Here is a 23,030-nt window from a genome sequence, read left to right as displayed (position 1 = left end):
CATGAAAGGAGGAAAATGGAGGCTCTATATGGATTCAAGGGCCATCAATAGGATCACAATAAAGTATAGGTTTTCTATACCTAGAATTGAATACTTGATGGATTGTCTTGGAGGAGCTCAAAATTTCACCAAGTTGGACCTCAAAAGTGGTTACCATCAGATAAGTATAAAGGAAGGTGATGGGTGGAAGACAACTTTTAAAACCAAATTCCTTTGGTGAGCTTTTATCTATAGACCTGATAACAACTTCCAGAAGGAGACTTACATATGCTAGGATCTATATTGGAGTGAGGGAAGGGGTCGATATGGTGGAAGTTGTGTGCTTTCACTCAAAACTTGGAGCAAATATTTAGAAATTGGATTATGAAAGTGTTCCTTTTGCTTGTTTTCACTACCTAAGATTTGGGCATAAGGTGAATCAATGTCCTAAGGCTAAAGCTAAAAAGAAAAGGATTCCAATTTTTTTAAAACCTGGAAAGGAGAAAAAGATCTAGAAAAAAAAGGATATAAAGGAAGGCCAATAGACCTAGGAGATTTTAGATGAGGTCCCAGAAGCTCCTATCAAAGGAGGGAACAAACTAATCCAAAATTAACCAAAGGTAGACAAAAAAGTGGATAAGCTCTTGTCTAGACCAAATATTATTGAGGTGGAAGACCCAATTAAAATAATGGAAGGCCCTATCAAAGAAGGAAATAAGTTAGACCATAGTGACTCAAATATAGACAAGACAATGGATAAGGTTTTGTTAGGATCTAATTTAAATGAGGTGGAAGAACTTGTCAAGAATCATGGATTCCCTGAAGTCAGTTCCCCAACTAAGGTGGCTATTTTGGCTTCATCTGAAGTGGAAAGGAAGGAGAATAGGATAGAGAATGATAGTGTGTTAGAGAGAAAGGGGGAGCAAGCGTTGAGTAATGAAGGGCAGTTAGAGAGGGAAAATCAAGAGCAAGTCTTGGGAGGTCCTTCTTCTAGGAAGGATCATTTTATTTCATGTAATCTAGAAGAGAGATTTGAGATGGAAAATTCCTTATCTCCAAGTAAGATGGAAAGGGTTGATGACTATTTGAAGGAAAATAAAGGAAAGCCTAAAAAGAAAAATAGTTAGGAGCCCTCCCCAACTTCTTCAGCATAGGCTAGGAGTCATGAAAAATCGGATGTGGGAGGGAGGTCAAGGTTAGGAGGAAGGAGGCCTATTAGTTAAGTCATACAAGATGAGGCCAAAAGGAGTTTGGCGGATGGAAGCCAAAGAACTATTTTAGAATGTACTTCTAATTTGAAATGAAGATAATTTCATGGAATATAAGGGGCCTTAATGGGGTCCATAAGCAATAAATTCTTGGGAATATTATTAGAGATTAGAGACCTAATATTTTGGTGATTCAAGAGACAAAAATGAAGGTGATTATGTGTAAGATTTCCTTTAGCAATAATATGGTAAGTGAGGCTACAAACTTTGAAGGTGCATCATGAGGTTTTCTTACTCTTTTTAATAATAAATAGTTTAGATTTACTTCATTGTAGAATGATGGTAATATTCTCTTTTGTAAAGTGTTTCATTTGTATTCCAATGATTATTGGTTCCTTTTGAATGTCTATGCCCCTAATTCTAAAAGGGAAAGGAAGAATTATTGGACTAAGATTTGTGATATGGTTCAGACTAGTAATTTGAATAAAGGTATCATTATGGGTGACTTCAATTCTCCTCTAATGGATGAGGGGAAAATGGGAGGTTTGGCACTAGATTGGGAAAGCAAGATGGATCTCTCCAATTTTATTAATAGTTTGGCTATGTTGAATGTGGATCTTTTGCATGGAACTTATACTTCGTCCAATAAAAGAATTGGAAGTGATTGTATTTAGGATCAGTTGGATAGAGCTCTTATTTCTCTAGACAGGCTGAATTCTTTCTCTTGCAAGCTATCCCTGCTCGCAAGAGTTGGCTCAGATCACTCCCCTATATCCCTCTCGGTTGTCTCTCTTGAACCTAGGAGGAATTTCCCTTTTTGTTTTGAAAAGATGTGGACTTGATATCCTGATTTATTAAATAGCATATGCTATTGGTGGGGTATGGAAGTGGAAGGAATAACTATGTTTAGAGTTACTAATAAGTTGAGAAATGTAAAATGGATGATTAAAGTTTGGAATAAGATGGATTTTGGCCATTTTTTTTAGGACAAAGAGGAGTTGTCTATCAAGCTTAATTTTATTTAGGACACTATTCAATAGCATGGGTATAATGATTTGAATGGGAACATTGAGATGTCTATTTTCACTAATTTGCACAATATTATAAGCAAAGAAGAGAAGTTCTAGAAGAAAATCTCAAGAATTAATTGGCTTAAAGAGGGTGATTAGAAGACCAATTTTTTTCATATTTCTACTCTTAAGCATAGAGAAAATAAAAAAATATCAAGTTTAAAAAAGGGGCAAGATCTTTTAACAAGAGAGAATGATATTTCTGTTGAGTTTTTTCCTTATTTCTCTTCTCTTCTATCCTAGGATCCCTTGTTATTAGAGGTAGATCAGAATGAAATTATCTCTCATCTCCCACAACTTATTCAACCCCATCATAACAAAATGTTGAGGGAAATCAAAAAAGCATAGGAAGTTAAAGAAGCTTTATTTTATTTGCGTACTAACAAATCCCCTTGTCTAGATGGTTTTCGAACTTTCTTTTTCCAAACTTATTGGGAGGTGGTTATGGAAGATGTGGTAAAGGTTGTTCAAGAATTTTTTGGAGCAAGAAGCATTCTAAAGGAGATCAATTCTACTTTCTTGGTCCTTATTCCTAAAGTTCCTAGGGCTAATTCTTTGGTTTAGACCTATTAGTCTTTGTAACTCTTTCTACAAGATTATCTCAAAGGTGTTAACTTCTAAAATTCTTAAAGTTCTCCCTTTGGTTATATATTAGTAACAAATGAGCTTTGTCCCTAGAAGATAGATATTGGTTTCTATCATGATGGTTCATGAAGTGATTCATGCCATGGAAGCAAGAAAAAGAGAAGGTATGCTTGTTAAGCTAGATATTTCTAAAGCCTATAATCAGGTGGACTAGACTTTCCTTGGTTTGGTGCTTCAGGTTTTGGCTTTGATTAGAAAGTTTGCAAGCTTATATCTCTACTTATTTCTACTTCTTCTCTTGCAATATTGGTAAATGGGGCTCCCTCAAATTTTTTCAAACCTTCAAGAGGGTTAAGATAGGGGGATCCTCTCTCTCCTATTTTGTTCATTATCATGGTTGAATGTATTGGTAGGTTGATTTAGAGAAACAAACAAGAAGTGAGACTTAAAGGGATCAAACCATCTTCAAGGAGTGCTTCTTTTTCTCATCAACAGTTTGTGGATGAAACTATTATGGGAGGGGAGGCATCTATTAAGGAGGAAAAAGTGATGAAGGATATTCTAGATATGTATATCAATGGACCAGGACAACTTATTAATTAGAAGAAAAGCTATGTCTTCTTCATTAATACTCCAGAGGACAAATAAAGGAAAAATGTGAGGATTATTGGGTGTGGAGTGGGAAAGCTCCCTTCTACTTATCTTGGTCTCCCCATGGGTACTAAGCCTCTTGATTCTTTTTGGAATGGGATTCTTGATAGGTTCAACAAGAAGCTAGTGGGGTGGAAAGGGGCTTCTCTTAGTCAAGTAGGCAAATGTGTTTTGGTTAAATACACTCTTTAGAATCTCCCAATATATGCCTTGAGTCTATTTGGGATACCACTTAAGTTTGCTAACAAAATGGAAAAGATCCAAAGAGATTTTCTTTGGTTTGACCTTAGGGTCAGAAGAGATATCACCTTGTGGCTTGGGATATTGTCTATCTTCCTAAGTGTTATGGGGCCCTAGGAATTAGGAAATTAAAGCATCTTAATAAGGCTCTTCTAGCTAAAAATATTGGGTGCATTTTTAATAGTATAGGGGAATGGAGAGATATTTTTGTTAATAACTATGTTAGAAGACCTACTATTCAATTCTTTCTCAACAATAAAGACATCCTGAATGGGTCTATCATTTGAAATGGTATCCTTAAGGAAAGGGACATGGCCAAAGCTAAGATTAAGTGGAAAGTGGGTAATGGTGAGGAAATTATATACTGGCATGACAATTGGTTGATTCAAGGCCCCCTTATAAATAATCCTATCTTTGAAAGTGGTCAAATATTTGTATCAAGCAATCTAGTTCAAAAGTTAGTGATTATAGAATAGACCAGGGTTGGAGAGACCTGTCTTTCATTTCAGATGACCTCAAGCTAGTTATGATAATGTTGAACTTTATGATTCTTAATAACAAGAGGGATGAATTGATATGGGGAGACAACCCTAATGGTTATTTCTTAGTTACATCTAGATATAACTCTCTTTGGAGCTCAAATGTGAAGCCCCCTTGAGCTAAATCCTGGGTACCTAGTCTTACCCCAAAGATTAATATTTTTTTCTGTCTGGCTTTACAAGACAAAATTCTTACCCATGATAATTTAATCAGAAGAGGACATTATATGCCTAATAGATGTATACTATGTAAACATCAAATGGAATCAACTAATCATATGTTTATCCATTGTCTTTATTCAATGGAGGTTTGGGATAGATTAACCAAGAACCTTGGGGTAAGTTGGTGCAAGCCAAGTAATGTACTGGATTTCTTTTGTCAATGGAATAGTGTGTTTAAAGGCATAGATTTGCAAGATTTAAGTACCTAGTCTTTGCTTCATTTTTTTTGGGGAGTCTAGAAGGAAAGAAACAATAGAATCTTCAAAGATAGAGAGGAACTTGCTTTTGTTTTGGTGGAAAAATATATAGAAGCATGAAGGAAAATTACCTAGTTAGAAAGGGGGGAGATATTGAAAATGGTGGTAATAAGAAGGAGAAAGATAAGGATAGGAGGACTAAAAGCTAGGAGGTGAAATGGCTGCTCCCTCCTAAGAGATGGCATAAAGAAAATTTTGATGGTGCAACTAAAGGAAACCCTAGACCTTTGGGTTGTGGAGGTATAATTAGAAATAGCTATGGTGGAGGGGTGGCAACTTTTTCCCATCCTTTGGGTTATCAGAGAAAACCATTATGTAGAAGCCAGTGCTACATGCCAGACAGTGAAATTAGCTTTGGAGATGGGAGTTCAAAAATTATGGTTGGAGGGGGATTCAAATAACATCATAAGGTGTATTAAAGGGGTCACCCAACCATCATGGTCCATAGCTAATATTATTGAAGAGACCTACTTCTTGCTCGACAATTTCAAAAGTGTCCACATCACCCATGAATGTAGGGAGGAAAATTTTGTGGTAGACTAGTTTGCCAATGAAGCAGTTAGGTAAGAATAGGGGATGATTTGGAATTTGGGGAAAAATATCCTGGAAGAAGCAAAAAGCCTAATTAAGCTAGACAAAATCAAAGGAGGTACGATGGATATCTAATTGTTATAATAGTTATTAATGAGAGTTGGGGATTGAGTAATTATAATTATGGCATTTATTGAAAACACAATCAGATGAGGTTATCAGTGTCAAATCAACACATTTCTTGGATTGATTTTTTTCTCCTCCTTTACCATTTTTGGGAAAAAGAAAGACATATCAGTGATTATCACAGAGGCAACCATCTGGGTTTTTAGAAGTTGTAGAAGGGATATCAAAGGTTGGAGTTTATGAGAATAATTAGTGTTGAAAATATAGAAATGGTGGGGGAGAGAAGTAAGAAGGAAGCTTTTGGTGAAGCAGATAAATTGAAGCAAAGGACTAAAGTCTGGGAAAAGTTAGAGAAGGGTGGTATAGCCAACTATATTACTAAACTTCATGGTTTTGAACCTATAATCACTAATAGTATGGTTGATTCATGGAAGGATGAGAGGGTTAAAGTGGATGGGGTTTCATTTTAGGTCATTGAGGAATTCATTCCTCTTGTAACTGAAATTTTGGTAGAGGGGTTGAAGTTTTACAGAGATAAGAAGGTGTCAGTGAACGCTGTGAAGGATTTCGCAAAGAACACTAAGGAGAGAAGTGAACTAGTAACGTGTGAAACTTACTACAAAGTGGATTCAGTCAAGAAGTTATGGAGGTATGTTTTACGGGCTATTATAGTGTATATTTCTTTGGACACTAGATTTGATAGAGTAAGAACACACCATTTTTTTTTACTCAATCACTTTTACTATGGTGTCAAGATTTCATTCCTTTTTTATTTATATACTTCACTATGTAAGGGTATTTTTGGGCATAAGAAGAAACAATCTGTGAATCCAGTCTTGCATGAGGGGTTATTACTTCTAATTTATGAGCATTTCAAGGCTCAGACCATAATCAAAACCCCCCTACAGGGCATGGATGCATCTGTGGGTATAGGAAGTTCTAGCTTCTCATCTGATTCAGAGGATGTCCAAAGTATTAGTTTAGAGGGTGAAGAGAACATTTTGCATGGAAAAAAGGCCAAGGATTTAGAGAAGAAATCTCCCTCATCAATTAAAACCTTGAGTAGGAAGAACCCTAGAGGAAATAGGTCTTAAACTTTAGGCCACGGAGATGAAGAGTACAATGAGGAAGGGGATGATATGAAAACTAATGAAGAGGTTGAAGAGGAGGCAAAAACTAAGATAGCAAATCCAGTGGCAAAAAAAAGGAGGAGGTCTAAAGAGAAGGATGTATAGGGGATTTTGGATTATGGGTCAGACCTCTCTACCATTCCTCTTTCCCCTATTCATCCTCAAGAACAAGATAAGGAGAAGAAAGATGGTGAGGGAGGAGAGGTGGTAATTAAAGATAGGTGCATGGCCTGGAGAAAATTTAATGTAAAAAATTCCAAAATGGGTACAGTTAGAGAGGCTATGAACCCACAAATTTTTAGAAGAAAAATAGGGTTAGCTCTAGTTGGAGGATCTCATTGATCCAACAATGGTGGCCATTATGGATAATGCAAGGGGAACATGCATGAATTTTGTTAATAATGCTAGAAATAGTATGATTGACAACTTTAGGTCAATCAAATGGCTTTACCATGAATTGGAGGAGTTCAGTGAAAAAATAGGCAAGCTGGAAAACAAAAAGATGATGCCAGATTGTGGTAATTTGAATGAACAGGGGGATCGACTCAGTTTGACTGAGAAGAGAATCCAAAATTTGGAAAACTACAATCATAATTTGGAAAATTAGATGATATCCATTTTGACTTCTATCAATGATAATATCTTGTCCCTTACTTGAATGTTGAAAGCCAGAGGTCTCCTAGATGAAAATGAGGAAAAGGATAGAGAAAGAGCTAGAATGGAAGAGGATGTGACAACTAAAATTACCTTCAGCAGCATGGATTGAGATGGTTAGAAGAAGCATGAGTAGATGGAAGAGGAGATTAACAAAGTCTATGAAGCAATAGAAACAATGTAGGAGCTAGAGAGAAAGACAAAGGAATAACTTTGGTTTTTCTTTTCCTATCTTTTGGACTATTAGACTATTGTAGCTTTTTGATTAGTTGGTTTTTTATCTATTTACTATATTTTCTCTTTGTTTGGCCTTCAATTTCTAGGTAGGCTTTAACTGCTTATTATCAGCCTTTGGCTTTTTGTCCATCTGTTGTATTGGCCCTTTGGTTGGCCTTCACTTTTTGGCTAGGCTTTAACTACTTATTATTAGCCTTATGATATTATTTTAACTCTTGGGTTTCAAGATCCCTGTAAAACCTATTTTTCTTATCAAAAACTTTTAAAACCATAGATGTATTGTATGAGTGGCTTTTGATGCCATTTGGACTCTCAAATGCTCCTAGCACATTCATGTGACTCATGAATGAAGTGTTGAAGGATTACAATACAAGGTTTGTGGTGTTGTATCTTGATGATATACTCATCTAAATAAGAAGATAAGAGAAGAATACCTAGAGCATGTAGAAATGATGCTAAGGAATTTGCATGAGGAGAAGTTGGCAATCAATTTGGAAAAGTTTGAGTTTATTAAGAAAGATATTGTATACCTAGGATTTTTAGTATCTAGAGGATCTTTGAAGATGGATCAAGAAAAGGCTGCATTTATCCTCAACTATCCACCACCAAATAAATAAACAAAGGTAATAAGTTTCATAGTTTAGCTCAATTTTATACGAAATTCATGGGGAATTTTAGTGGTATTTGTACACCATTATTAGATACCATAAAAGGTGGAGTGAAGATAAAATTTAGATGGACTCTTGAAGCAAGAAATGCACTTGAAAAGTTAAGAGAATAAGTAGCTACACAACCTATCCTTAAATTTCTTAGTTTTTATAAATTACTTACTCTAGAGTGTGATGCAAGTGGGATAGTAGTAGGGGGTGTGTTGAGTCAAGAAGGTAGGAAAATAGGCTTCTTTAATGAGAACAAAAATGAAGCCTATGACTTGGAGTTGTATACCCTATTCCAATCACTTAGGAAATGGAGGCACTACCTTCTACTTAAGGAGTTTTTGGTATTTACTAACAACCAAGCCCTAGCTATATCAATACCCAAGAAAAGTTGAGCAATAGACATTTGAAGTGGATGTAATATCTTCAAGCATCCACATTCACCATCAAGCATAAGAAAGGGTAGATAAACTATTGATCTCAAATTGGTTTTGATAGCTAAGTGTCAACAAACATAGGTTATGTACTTAGTTTATGTTGAACAAGTAATACATTCTAAGCACAACATGTATATTATAGAGCATGTCAAGTCATAGTGAGTACCAAGTCACTTATGTGTTGAGTCACTCAAGTGCCAAGTAGATAGTGTATGTCAAGTGACATAGGAGTCAAGTAACCAGTGCATGCTAAGTAACACAAATACTGAGTCACAACTTTGTGAATAGTATAGGCTAAGCATCAGAGACTTTAGATGTTGAGTGACAGAGTTTTGACATATTTTTTGCCAAGGTACAAAAAACTATGTAAACCATTAAATTGAGTCGACTTAAGATTATATTTCAATATTTTGGAGACAAGGACAAATCTCAATTTGGATTCCCTATGCAATTACATATAGCCAATTAGAAAATGTGAAGGATTAAGTGGTAGAATGGATGAATCTCAGCCATGGATTCATACCTTGCCCTAAGTCACCTAAGTCTTCTTAAGGAGGACAAACCCTAAACTCTCTAGCAAGTGAGTAATTTAGTAAGGTATTCAAGGAGTTAAGAGAGAATTTTTCATGTGTAAATAGTGCATTCATAGTGGCTAAGGAGTTATGAAATGAGATTACATTTGTAGAATTAGTTAGAGTAGAACACTAGAAAGGAACAAGATAGAGCAAAGAGACATATGATCAAGGAGGATCAAGAAGACATTTGTTTAGAGGTGATCTGTTATCAAACAATCAAGTTCTAACCATAGGATCAAAGCTGAGACATTCTAATAGGCAATTTCAGTAAAAATCTCTTAACAAAGTAGTCCTAATAGTTTGTATGAAATCTTTTAATAGGGTGCTTACTTAATTGTAAGTTAAAATCCTTTAACTAGGCACACTTCTAATAGGGTGTTGAAATCCTCTAACAAGGTGAGACCTAATAGTCTTTGTAACCCTTTAACAAAGAAAACCTTTCATAGGGTAGATCATGTTTCATGATCAGAAAATTGTAACCTTCATTACATACATTTTATTACTATAGTAGTGAAGATTTGTGGCTGTCATCCCCACCCCAATTTTACCTTCTCATTGGAGGGTTTCTAGGTTATCATATTTGGTGTTAAATGTGTGAATGTTTTCTTACTTACATGTATTAGATTTATATGCTTTACATGTTGTTTTAGTTTATTCATTGTATACATGAGATTCAAAGGTGTGTTGAAATCTTTATGGGTCCAAGTTTAAACTACTAATTCACCCCCCACACCCTCAAAAGTTTACCTTTTCCTATTGAAATTCCAACAATCGGTATTAGAGCCTTGTTTTATGAAAGAGAAGCTTTGCAGCTTCGAGGAAAGACCTTGAAATGGAAGTCTACAAATTAGGAAAGATTATTGAGAAACAAGCAATTGAAATACAACTTATTCTACATCAATTGGATGAAGCAAGAGAAGAACTAACAAAATCTTTGAAGAGAAGGAAATAAATTGTTATTGTAAAGAATGTCACACAATACAAAGAAATAGACACTACTAAGCTATTTGCTAATGGTGACTCCAATGAATTTGATGTAGCAATTGGAGATCTAAAGGAAAAGAATAGAGCCCAAGATGAGGAAATTAGAAATCTCAAGTTAGAGTAAGAATCACAAGCCATACTACTATGTGAGGTAACTCAATAGAAGAAGAAAGTTATGGAAGACAAAGCCATAATTGAAGATGATAAAAATATTTTGGCCAATAAATGAGAAGAGAAGTCAACAAAGCCAACCAAGATTTCCAAAATGCAATTGGATACTCTAAGTCAAATGATGAATGTTAGCTATGAACTAAATGTCAAGGACATTGAGATAACTACATTGAAATTGTAGAATGAACAATTGCAAAGTGACCTAAGGAGGGAAAATGAATTTTTTGATAGTTTCAACAAGCCAAATGAAGCCATCAAATACTTTGTGCAATTATTGAGATCCCCTAGGTCTAATAATAATACATCTAGACTGGGATATACAAGCATTGAAGAAGGAGAGTCAACCAAAAGTGTTGAAGAAAGGAACAACAAAGGTAAGAATTCCAAACCTACTTGTCATAATTGTGGTAAGAAAGGACATACTGTTAATGTGTGCAAGTGCAAGACTACAAATCAAAATATAAAGCTTAAGCACATGGTCATCAAGCACATGAATGCAGAACCAAGACCATGAATACATAAGGATTTGAAGGATATTTCTACAACTATCAGAAGTATGGACATAGAGCTTTGTAATGTAGATCCAATACCATTTGGTCATCAAATAGGAAGACAAAGGTAAGGAACAATGGAAATTCTTTTAATTGGGATTATAATACAACATATAGCTATCATTATTGTCAAGAATATGGATATGTTCCTGAGAATTATATTAGGACATGCTTCAGAGGTAACTACCAAAAGTGGTTGAGTCAAACCACATGTTTTAGCTATTTGAATATTGGTCATATCACTAGATATTGTCCAATAAGTTCAAAGGCACCAAGTTGTGAATTTGATAAAGGCAAAGGAAAGGTAGATGTTGAACACATCGGAGATGAAATGAATAAGACATCAAAGAAAAAGGATGATTGTAGCACATCAAATGGAGAAGGGATGACTTCACCCAATGGTTCAAGTGATCACACTCCATTAATCTAGGCAATCAAGAGGTATGTGGGAGTGATATTTAAAGAGGGTTATATCATACATCAGTTCCAAAAGGTTTTAGTACTAAAAATATTACATTAGCATGAACAAAGATGCAAGATCTTGTTAGGAATCAACAATAAATATTTAAGTTTTTCATGTCTCTTCCAAGTATGAAAAGTTTTATATATATGCTGAGTAGAATTCTCGAAGATGCCAAGCTAACAGATTGGCTGGTTGATGCGGAGCTTGTAGTGGTTGCCAAGTAATGAAAATGTTAATGGATTTTAAGTGAGTCCAAAATTAGTTTATGCCAAGCTTACAATTGTGTCAGCACTCAACATTAAGTGTAGAGTTTCAAAGAATATTTTATCAATTCTTGACTAATTTCTCATCAATTCAAATTTGAGAAAGAGTGAGCAGAGTAGAAGGTTTAAACAGTAATTCTACAATAGTTCATCAAATTTCATAAGGTATTTATCAAGAGTTGAGCTACACAGTTTACATTCCCTTAAACCCTAGTTTCACAGAATGACATCAAGTTCTAAGAATGTATAAGGAACATAAGTTTTGAATGTTCAATTAGTGAGTAATGAAGTTAAGCATCCCATTTTCAAAGCTATTCCTGATATTGCATACAAGCAAGACCATTCTAGTGCATTGTTGATGATTCCACCGAATGCGTTAATGGCGCAAGATGTAAGGAAACGCTATAACTGCAAAATTGGTAGCATTGGGGATATAGAGATTAGAGAAGGATATGGAAAACTCTATGGTAATGGTGTATTGAAGGAAGAATTCATAATTGTAGAAAAAAAGGTATTAACATGAGCCCTAAATTTTCCAAATGTGTTTAAAATTGAGTGGATTAGGATAGTGCTTAGTCAAATACATGATAGTCCATTGTGGCTAGAAAATGGACCTATCAAAATTACTAAGAGGATAATCCATAGGGTTACTAGTCACCCAACCCTAGATTGGCCTAAGACATTGAGAAGTGACTCAAAGGAGTTGATTGAGAAGAACACTAAAGCTGTCTAGAACAAAAGAGGAATGTCAATTGATATACTTACTAATCCTTTGGTTGAGTTTTCTATAAAGGTTATTTCAAAAAAATTATACCAATCTAGTAGATTAAATAGTGTGCCCTACGTAGCTATGGATGTGGGATACAAAATTGTCAAGAAAGACCATTCATATGATCTCATAAAACTCCAACTACAATAGCTAGTTGATAACCTTGAAGCAATAAAAAGAAAAAGGGTGCACAATGCAAATTTGGTTCCATATTGATATGCATATTCTTTTATGTACAAAACACCTTTCCAACATTTGGAATAGTATATTAGAAAACCAACAATTCAATTGTAGTTTAGATAGGTGAATACATTGAGCAACTAGGAGAGAACTTTGAATCTGTAATGACTAGCTACTTTGAGGATTTCAAATAGTCAATGAAGAAGAGGTTGAGAATACTAGTGTCACTAGTAGAGAAACACTATGATGATGCATATTTTCTAGTGGATTTTGAGTACACTTTTGTGCAAGCTGCTACACCAAGGGTGAGATGGTTAAGACTCTTAGGTTATGAAATCAATGTGGATGAAGCCTCTGTAGCTATTATTGCATTACTTGAAAAAGAGGTAGATAAAAGTCCAAAGGTATTTGGAAATTAGTAAATTGCTAAATCCAAAATCACAATGGAATTCAAGACTACCTCTGCCATGAAGAAAAATGAGAAGATAGTGAAGAAAGTGAAAGCTAAGTTTGGAGAGGGTGTCAAGCAAGAGGAAGAAGAGGATGAAAAGGAAGAAGACATTCAATAATAAGAACTTCTTGCATTAACTTAGGGTATGGGTGAAGATTAGCCAAAAGAGGAGGAGACTGAATTAGCTAAAGGTTCCAAGGAAGAAGAAGTCGAGGAAGCACCTACACCCACTGATATAAAGAAGAGGAAGGCCAAGGCACAACTAGCAGCAAGGGCTAATCAATCTATAAAACCAAGCTAGTCCAAGCCTTCTACACCTACCACAAGAGCTATTACATGTACAAATACAAAAAAAGCTAAAGAAAAGACCAAACAAGCAAAGTAAGGAGGTCAATTGAAAAAAAGGCTAAGGAGGAAGTATGTAGCACAAACCTAGTTTGATGAAGAGAAAATTGAGTCAGATGACAATAGACCATTTAAGGTGGTCAGTCACACTCCTCTTTTAGAATTAGAAAGTTTATGTGAAAATGTTAAGAATAATGCAGATTTATCAGGATTTACACATTTAGATTTTGACAATCTTGGTAAAGTACAGAAGAACCAAGTGGAGGAGGCCATATATGGAATGATGGAAAAATTCAAGACTACTCCATTAGAAATTACCAACTCTATGCTCAAAATTTTATATGACTGAGTTGAGCAGAAATTACGTTATTGTTTGAACCTAGAGAGACAAATTAGGGAGACTTCACTAGCACAAGTGATGCCTAAACTAACTGAGGCAAAAATTGCTAAGGCTGTAAAGAAATATGCAATTAGGTTCACACCTAAATGCAAAGCCTTTAGCATATTACAAAACAACATTGAGGATGTAGTGAAAAAGTCCAAATAAATGTGGAAACTTACTTATGGGTTGTCTACAGTGAAGGAAGGAGAACTAGAACCTATTGAAGAAAAGGATGATGAAGAGGATGATGAAAAATATAACACTATTGATGAAGGTATAAAAATGCAAATAGATGACAAGGAAACAACTAAGCTAGAGGATCATGAAGAACAGAGTGTGCAAGACACATAATTCATCAGTAACAGTCCTCAACATATCACAAATGAGACTATTAAAACAATAAATATTAAGGATGTTTCTAACCTATTAGCTCAAAACATCAGTCTCTTTATAGAGAATGATTTGAATAATATATCATATCAATCTACAATGTAGGCCAAACTTTGTGAAAATCCTATTTTGGTCAGTGTAGATGAATTGCCAAAATCAGTGACTGACACTGAAAGGGAAAACGTGAATCCATAAGAACCACCTTCTATCATCCCTTAAGTAACTACGATACAACCTTTGGTCAAAGAAGTTGAAGCTAAATCAAATAAGGTTGATACAGTTGAGAAGAGTATAGTGGAAACATAAGTGATAAAACAAGAATAGAGTGGAACAGGTCAGATAGTCTTATCTACACCTACAACACAAGATGAAAGTGCAAGTCAAGAAATTGTGGTAGAATAGGGAAAGCCTAAAGAGAATGAGATGACACATCAATTGAAGGAGAAAATAGCCATCCAAGCCCTAGTAACCTTACTAGTATTTGGTACTCCATCAAGTCATACTCTTCAGAAGACAAGCATAGATGCAACCTATTTACAATCTCAGTATTGAGCCCGAGCTCATTAAAGGTAGAACAAGTGATCTAATATGGATATGTGAGCCTTCATGAAGAAATAATTTTTCCCAAGTATGACTATGGTACAATAAACATATAAAAAATGGGCATATTGCAACAAGCTCTAGCAAGGAAAAAGAATGAAGAAATGCTGAGAAGGCAGCACAGGCAGAAGCATGTACTATAGGACATCAAAGACGTCTTTCTAGATCCATTTAGTCTGCTAACTCTAGATGAGACTGAGCCACTAATAGAAAAACTAAAAAATATAGTGGAGAAGGTGAGTCATGCTTACCTAGACACAAATGCCAAATTATTAGAATGGTCAGAAAAGAAGTTTCAAAGCAAAGTTAGATAAGACATATTTACTCAACAAGAGTATATAATTTTGGATATAGAAAAAAAATATCAACCAAGGGGGAGATATCAAATTATGATGAGGTATCTAAGTTGTTACAAAATTTTGAAAATTTGAAGTTATGTATATAAGCTGAGTTAGAGATATGTTATGCTCGTGAGGTTAAGGATATTAATCTATACTCAAGTATTTTTGACACTCATGTCAAAGGGGGAGATTGTTGATCTTAGATTGGTTTTGACAATTATCAACACACTTAAGTTAGGATATTAATGTATACTCAAGTGTTTAAGACACTCAATTCAAAGGGGAGATTGTTGATCTTGGATTGGTTTTGAGAATTGAGTTTCAACACACTTAAGTTATTTACTTAGTTCATGCTCAAAAAGTAGTACATGTTGAGCACAACATGTACATTAGAGAGCATGCCAAGTCACAATGAGTGCTAAGTCACTCAAGTGCTAAGTAGATAGTGTATGCCAAGCAAAATAGGAGCCAAGTAACCAGTGCAAGCTGAGTAACATAGATGTCGAGTCATAGCATAGAGAATACTATATGCTGAGCATCAGAGACTTCAAATACCGAGTGACATAGTTTTGAAATATTTGTTTACAAAGGAACAAAAAACTATGTAAACCATTTTTGAGCTGACTTAACATTATATTTTCATATTTTGGAGATAAGGACTAATCTCAAGTTGTATTCCCTATGCAATTACATGCAACCAATCAAAAAATAGGAAGGATTAAGTGGTAAAATGGATGAATCTCAGCCTTATATTCATACCTAACCCTAAGTCTCCTAAGTCTTCTTAGGGAGGAGAAACCTTAAGCTCTCTACCAAGTGAGCAAGTAAGTAAGGTATTGAAGGAGCTAAGAGAGAAGTCTGCATGTGAAAATAGTGCATTCACAGTGGCTAAGAAGTTATGAAGTGAGATTACATTTGCAAAATCAAGTAGAGCAGAATAGAGGAAAGGAAAAATATGGATCAAAGAGACATCTGATCAAGGAGGATCAAGAAGACATCAGTTTAGAGGAGATCTGTTATCAAAAAATTAGGTGCTAACCACAAGATCAAAGCTAAGACATTCTAATAGGTGATTTCAATAAAAATGTTTTAACAAAGTAGTCCTAATAGGTTGTATGAAATCCTTTAATAGGGTGCTTCCTTAAGTGTAAGTTAAAGTCCTTTAACCAGGCACACTTCTAGCAGGGTGTTGAAATCCTCTAACAAGGTGAGACCTAAGAGTCTTTGTAAGCCTTTAGTAGGGTAGACCTTTCATAGGGCAGATGATGTTTCATGATCAAAACATTGTAACCTTCATTGGATACACTTTATTACTAAAATAGTGAAGATTTGTGGGTGTCATCCCTGGCCCTAGTTTTACCTTCTCATAGGAGGGTTTCTAGGTAATCATATCTAGTGTTAAATGTGTGAATGTTCGCTTTCTTACATGTATTAGATTTACATGCTTTACATGTTGATTCAGTTTACTCATTGTATACATGAGATAAAGGTGTGGCAAAATTTTTATGGGTCCAAGTTTAAGCTACTGATTCACCCCCACTTCCCCTCAGAAGTTTACCTTTCCTATTGCAATTCCAACATAAACAAGGTTGTAGATGTAATAAGTAGGAGGATTCTAATTGGTCAAGAAGTTCAACACCATAGCATTGGTATAGAGAGTTTCAAGGACCTCTACAAGGATGATGAAGACATTCCTAAATCTTACAAGGTATGCTCTAAGTTTCAAAATCATTTCCATAGATCTTTTGCTGATTATACATTGTAGAGTAGATTTTTGTTTAAAGGGAATCATTTTTATGTTCCTAAGAGTTATAAGAGGGAGAACCTTATCCAAGAAATGAATAATGGAAGCCTAACTAGACATTTTGGCATCAACAAGATCCTAGAGTTGGTCCAAAGGTTCTACTATTTGCCAAAGTTGTCAAGGGATGTCACAAAATATGTTGAATAGTTTGTATTGTGCATGAAGGAAAATAGAGGAGCTAGTAATGTAGGGTTATACCAACCTTTACTAATCCCTAATAGACCATGGGAGTGTGCTATCATGGAGTTCATTGTGAGACTACCTGGAAGACAAAACAAGGTTGTGATAGCATCTATGTTGTGGTGGAAAATTTCAACAAGATGAGCCACTTGATACCTTGTAAGACTACATATGATGCTAGCAATATAGAACATCTATATTTTAAGGATCCATTGACTAGTGCATCAGATAGGGATGTCTAATTTATGAGTCATATTTGGAAAACCTTGTGGAGTAGGTTGGGAACTAACCTATCTTTTGGATCAGCTTACCATCCTTAGAGTGATGGTCAAAATGAGGTGGTCAATAGGACATTAGGTAACTTATTAAGATTCCTAACTAAGGAATATGGTCAACATGGGATGTGTTTATTCCTCAAGATGAATATGCATATAATGATAGTGTGAATGAGACAACAAGTAAGAGCCCATTTGAGATTTTTTATAGGATACATAAAAGGGGTGTGTGTGAACTTTGAGACCTTGGAACTATGGAATACATGAGTGGTTAGTCTGAAAAAATCACTTATACCATGAAGGAGACTCAAGAACAGGTGAAGAGGACTATACAAGAATCTTCATAAAAACTACAAGCTAAAGTGGATGAGAAGAGAAAAAGATGTTCAATTTGTACTAGGTGACTATGTCATGGTAAATTTGAACAAGTATAGGTTGCAGAAGGGAGTACCTACCAAACTATAGATGAAGAGATTGGGATCTTGCAAGATCATAGATAAATATTGAGCCATTGCATCTACAAGGTGGATCTTCCTAGTGACTTGAACATCTCACCAATTTCCAATGTTGCAGACCTAACCAAGTTAAAGGGGAATTTAACTAAAGTAGATGTGAAAATAAAAGAGGTCAAGAAGCATGTAACATTTGATGTTCTACCTCCTAAGGTCCAGAGGCAGAGAAGGTACTCGAATCAAGAGTCAAGAAGACTACCATAAATAAGGTGTACATGGAATACCTCATCAACTTGAAAGATAAGCCAAAGTTAGAAATTACATTGATTGTAGCTATAGATTTCAAGAAGTTAGGAATAGCCAATGACATACTATCTATAGGAGTGACATGATATTCTTTTGTGGGGAGCATGGTGCAGGAGCACCTAAGTAAGGCTATCTATGAACCTAGGTTTCCTAAATTAAGTTTTGGCTTGTAGTGGCCTTAGCCAAGACACTTGGATAATAAATGGATTAGTGAGTCCTAGTGTGTTTCTTTTCCATTAGGAGGTCTAACTAGGTCCTTAGACTATGCAATATTAATTAATTTTCCAAAGCTTCTAGGTGGAATGCAAATGTTGTCATTTTTAATAGAAAAATGATTTTTGTACATTTGGGGGATTGGGATGGGAAAGGAAGAGGTAGAATGATTTTTTTATGTCCTAGAGGACATATTAAAAAAATTCTCAATGTTGTAGAAGGGTTTACCCAAGCCTATTCCATATAGACAAAATGTTGTCAAGTTGGATGACAACTTGCAAAAAATACAAAAGTTGTCATGACAACTTTTGTTGGAAAAAGAGAAACTTTGATCAAATGGTTGTGTACCACCTAGAAGTGTTTGAAGTAGGGGGAATTGGTATACTTAAGGCATCCCTTAACCTTTAACAAGGGTTATATGACATTGTGAAAGGTTTTGGAGTAATGAGCGGGCACATCTTAGTGTTATTTGGACCACAATATGACATTTTTGCTTCTTTAAGGTGTTAGATGGATTGATTATCATAATATACTTTTCTCACATGTTGGTATATTTTATTATCTACATATATGTGTGGTTAGGTAAGTTATTTAATCCATTTTATTTCCTTTATGTAAATATTTTAGTTTTTGCTTAGTTGTTGTCCTGAACTAGACAGTTTGAGAAAATGGAGTCTTAACTCACCTATCCACCATGAAAGTGGTATAGTCTCTTGGAATGTGAAATAATAATCCTTGTACTATAAGAATGAAAGTGTGTGGGTCCTTTAAAGAAATTTTGGCCATGTTTTAGTGATGCCCTAAGCAAGCCAAGTGAGTATGGTTAGGGATCACAGAGTTTTTAGTGACCCATGCTCTTCTACTTATCATTTTGATTTATAGTCTTGCTCCTACACATGTTGGTAGTATGTCCTTTCTTACCACAATTATGACAACTAGGTTTAGAATTCTTACCTTTGTTATTCTTTTCTTTAGCACTTTTGGATGATTCTCCTTCTTCAATACTTGTGTATCCCAGTCTAAATGTATCATTGTTAGATCTAAGGGATCTCATCAATTGTTCCAAGTACTTGATGGATTCACTAGTTTTATTGAAACTTTCAGAAAACTCCTTTTCCATTTTTAGGTCATTGCTCAACTATTCATTCTACAACTTACAGTTTTGTTATCTAAATGTCATTGGCATTCAATTCATGGTTGGCATTCATTAGTTGACCCAAAGCTTCGAAATGCATGCTACCAATCCTATTTATCTCTGATGATCTCTCTTCTAATCTACTACTCAAAACTCTTTTGTCATCTTCAATCATGACTTTTTCTTCCACTACTTTTCTTTTCTATTCAGTCACCTCACATAGTAATATGGCTTGTGATTGTTATTCTAGCTTGAGATTTCTAATTTCTTTAGCTTGGGTTCTATTCTTTTCCACTAGATCTGTAATTGCTACATCAAATTCATTTGAGTCTCCATTTGCAAATGGCTTAGTAGTGTCCATCTCTTTTTATTGTGTGTCATTTTCCTCAATAGAAATTTCCTTCCTTTTCTTCAATGAGTTATTTAGATCATCTCTTGCTTCATTCAACTGATGTAGAATGGGTTGTATTTCAATTCCCTAATTCTCAATGATCTTTCCAAACTTGTAGACTTCCATTTCCAAGATCTTTCCTCAAAGTTGCAAAGATTCACTTTCAAAGAACAAAAGCTTTGATACAAGTTGTTGGAATTATAATAGGAAAGGTAAACTTCTAAGAGGGGGGAGAGAAGTGAATCAGTGATTCAAACTTTGACCCATAACATATTCACCACACATCCATCTCACATATTCAATAAGAAAACTAAATAATGTACATCTAAAGCATGTAAACAAGTAAGCATTTACACATATGACACAAGATATGATTACCTAGATACCCTCCAATGAGAAGGTAAAACTAGGGTGGGGATGACACCCACAAATCTTCACTACTATAGTAATAAAGTGTATCCAATGAAGGTTACAATATTTGATCATGAACCATGATCTACCTTGTGAAAGGTTTTCCCTAATAAAGGCTTACAAAGAGTATTAGGTCTTACCCTATTAAATGACTTGTACTCACAATTAAGTAAGCACCTTTTCAAAGGATTTCAATATAGCTTTTTAGGACTACTGCATTAAGATATTTAACTAATTCACCTATTAGAATGTCTCAACATTGATCCTACGACTAGCACTCTTATGCTTGATAACATATCACCTCTATCCTACTATCTACTTGATCCTTTTTTATCAGATGTCTCTCTACTATTCATTTTTTATTTCCTCTATTCACCTTTAACTGATTCTGCAATACAATGCAAATCATAATATCTTGGTCACCATGAATGTCCTAGTTTATGCATGCAAAACTCTCCTTGATCATTCATTCCATTTTCATACACTCTTAAAATTTAGGGTTTGTCTTTCTTAAGAAGAACTAGGTGACTTTGGGTTACGTATGAATCAATAGCTATGATTCATCCATCTTGCGACTTAAACCTTCCTTTTACCTGATTGGGTGCATGTAATGCATAGGGATTCCAACTTAAGATTCATCCTTTTCAACATAATATTGTAATTCAATATGTAAGTCAGCTCAAATATGGTTTACATAGCAGTTTGTGCCAATACAAACAACTATGAAAAAATTGTGTTACTTAGCATTTGAAGTCCCCAATGCTCAGCACATATAGTTTTCAATATTGTCACTCAGCATCTAAATGACTCGGTATGCAGTGCTTGCTCAGCTCCTAAATCACTCAGCATATACTATTTGCTTGGTACTTGAAACACTCAGTACATGAGTGAATCAACACTCACTATTGACTCGACATATGCTAACTTATACATGTGCTCAACAAATTTTACTCATTTGGCATGAACTAAGTAAATGACTTAAGTGTATACACACTCACTTGTCAAAACCAATCTAAGATCAATAGTAGTGATGCATCCAAGTTGGGGTTAGTGAAAGAACCTTGTTAGGCTAGAGAAGAGGTCTAGAGTGAACACTAGGATAAGTTAGGGTTAATGTGAAAGACTTTTTCTTACATCAAATTTTTCTTACAAAATAGTGTCCAAGTACCTTTGTCTCAAATCGAAATTTGGTGTCAAATGATCTGTAAATAGATTGAATCTTTTAAATAATCTTCCCTTATCATGTTCTAACATTCTAATCTCATGATTCACTTTGGAAATCTTTTCATCTAACTCACTTTAATTCAACATTTTCATTTGTAACACTTTCCAATCCTTTTATAGGCTTCTCAATTTTCCACAAATATTCATATCTCTCCTTTCCAAACTTTTTGAAATCCTCTAATAGTTTAGAATTATACTTAGATCTAATTTTATCAATTCATCTTTCAAACAATCCTTCTCACAAATCAAATTTTCATTCTATTCTTTGGGCTTCTTCCACGTCTTTCCTATAAAAATAAATAAAATTGACACACAAACAAATTATCTTTTTTTTAGGTAATATTATTGAGCCACCAAAAAAAACTCCTTTCATTAGAATTAATTTTGAATCCTCCTTTGACACTAATATTCAATCGCCCTTTTCCCTAATTCTACTCATGATCTTTTCTCTTCCTTTTTAAACTCTTACATAAATCATTTTTAACACACTTATTTTCTTTTCTACAATATGATTCAAATCAACATCTCGTGTTTTCATCCTCTCATCTTTTTTCAAAATATCCAACCCAAATAATCTCATCAACCTTCTTCACACCCCAAAATTTTCGTCTACTTTGATACCACATGTAGATTTTACATAATAAAAAAAATTTGAAAATATATCTTTATTTAAATAAAAACTAAAAAGATAACTCAAAATTCCTAAGAAAAAGCTTTAGTTTTTCACTAGCATCAAATAACAACACATGGTGATAATCCTTTTGACTCTTAGTAATGGCATCCTCATCAGTGCCCTTGTTTAAATCCTTTGCACTTTTTGTTCCTCTCATGCCACAACAATGAAAAGGCATTGACAAATTTCTATGAATTAAAATAATTTATTTGTTGGAATACATTTATTTTATTAGTTTGGTAGAAAGATTTTGCAACTGATATAAAAATGACCATTTCTCTAATATCATTTTATTTTACTAACATGGGTGAAAAAATTACATCTTTTCCTCTATTTTTTAAAATATTACATATTCATCCTCATATAAGCATCGATGTCCATTTATTCAAGTGGATACAATATTTTGTTTGCAATTAGATCTCTTCTATGTTTGAAACATGTATTGAGCAATGCTAACATTGTTTTCCTTCAAAAACTTATAAGTCAAAAAGTATGGGTTAATTTATTTTGGAGTAATGAGAATTATTTAATGAAAAGCAATTTTTTAGAACTTTAAAATTTCATCCACTTAATTAGTCTTGCAATGGCTATCAAACAAACCACCAAAGAAAAGGATATTACATACTAACTTTAGACCAAAATATATTGGTCTTTGGTAGGCTACGAACTTTTTTGGTTTGGGGAAGTGTAAAATTATATGTATTTTTATGCCTTATCATATGGATTCAATTAATAAGATAAAGACTAATTTAGGTAAATTATACTCATTTCAATCTATTCTATCACATTTAAAGACTTGATTACTTGTAAGACATCCACATTTTTTTTCTCTTATCCACCCTTTGTTTCTATAACTTGAGAATTTATTTCTTTCTAGGCCTATAGGGAAACTACTTATTATTTATTTTTTCCTTCGATGTGTTGGCTTACAACACACATCATTGTAGCTAAAATATTGCCCCAACATATCCTATGAAAA

The sequence above is a fragment of the Cupressus sempervirens genome, chromosome 3, assembly GCF_028749045.1.
Source record: "Cupressus sempervirens isolate cs-2001-9-10 chromosome 3, ASM2874904v1, whole genome shotgun sequence".
Lineage (NCBI taxonomy): Eukaryota > Viridiplantae > Streptophyta > Pinopsida > Cupressales > Cupressaceae > Cupressus > Cupressus sempervirens.
This window is presented reverse-complemented; position numbering follows the sequence as displayed.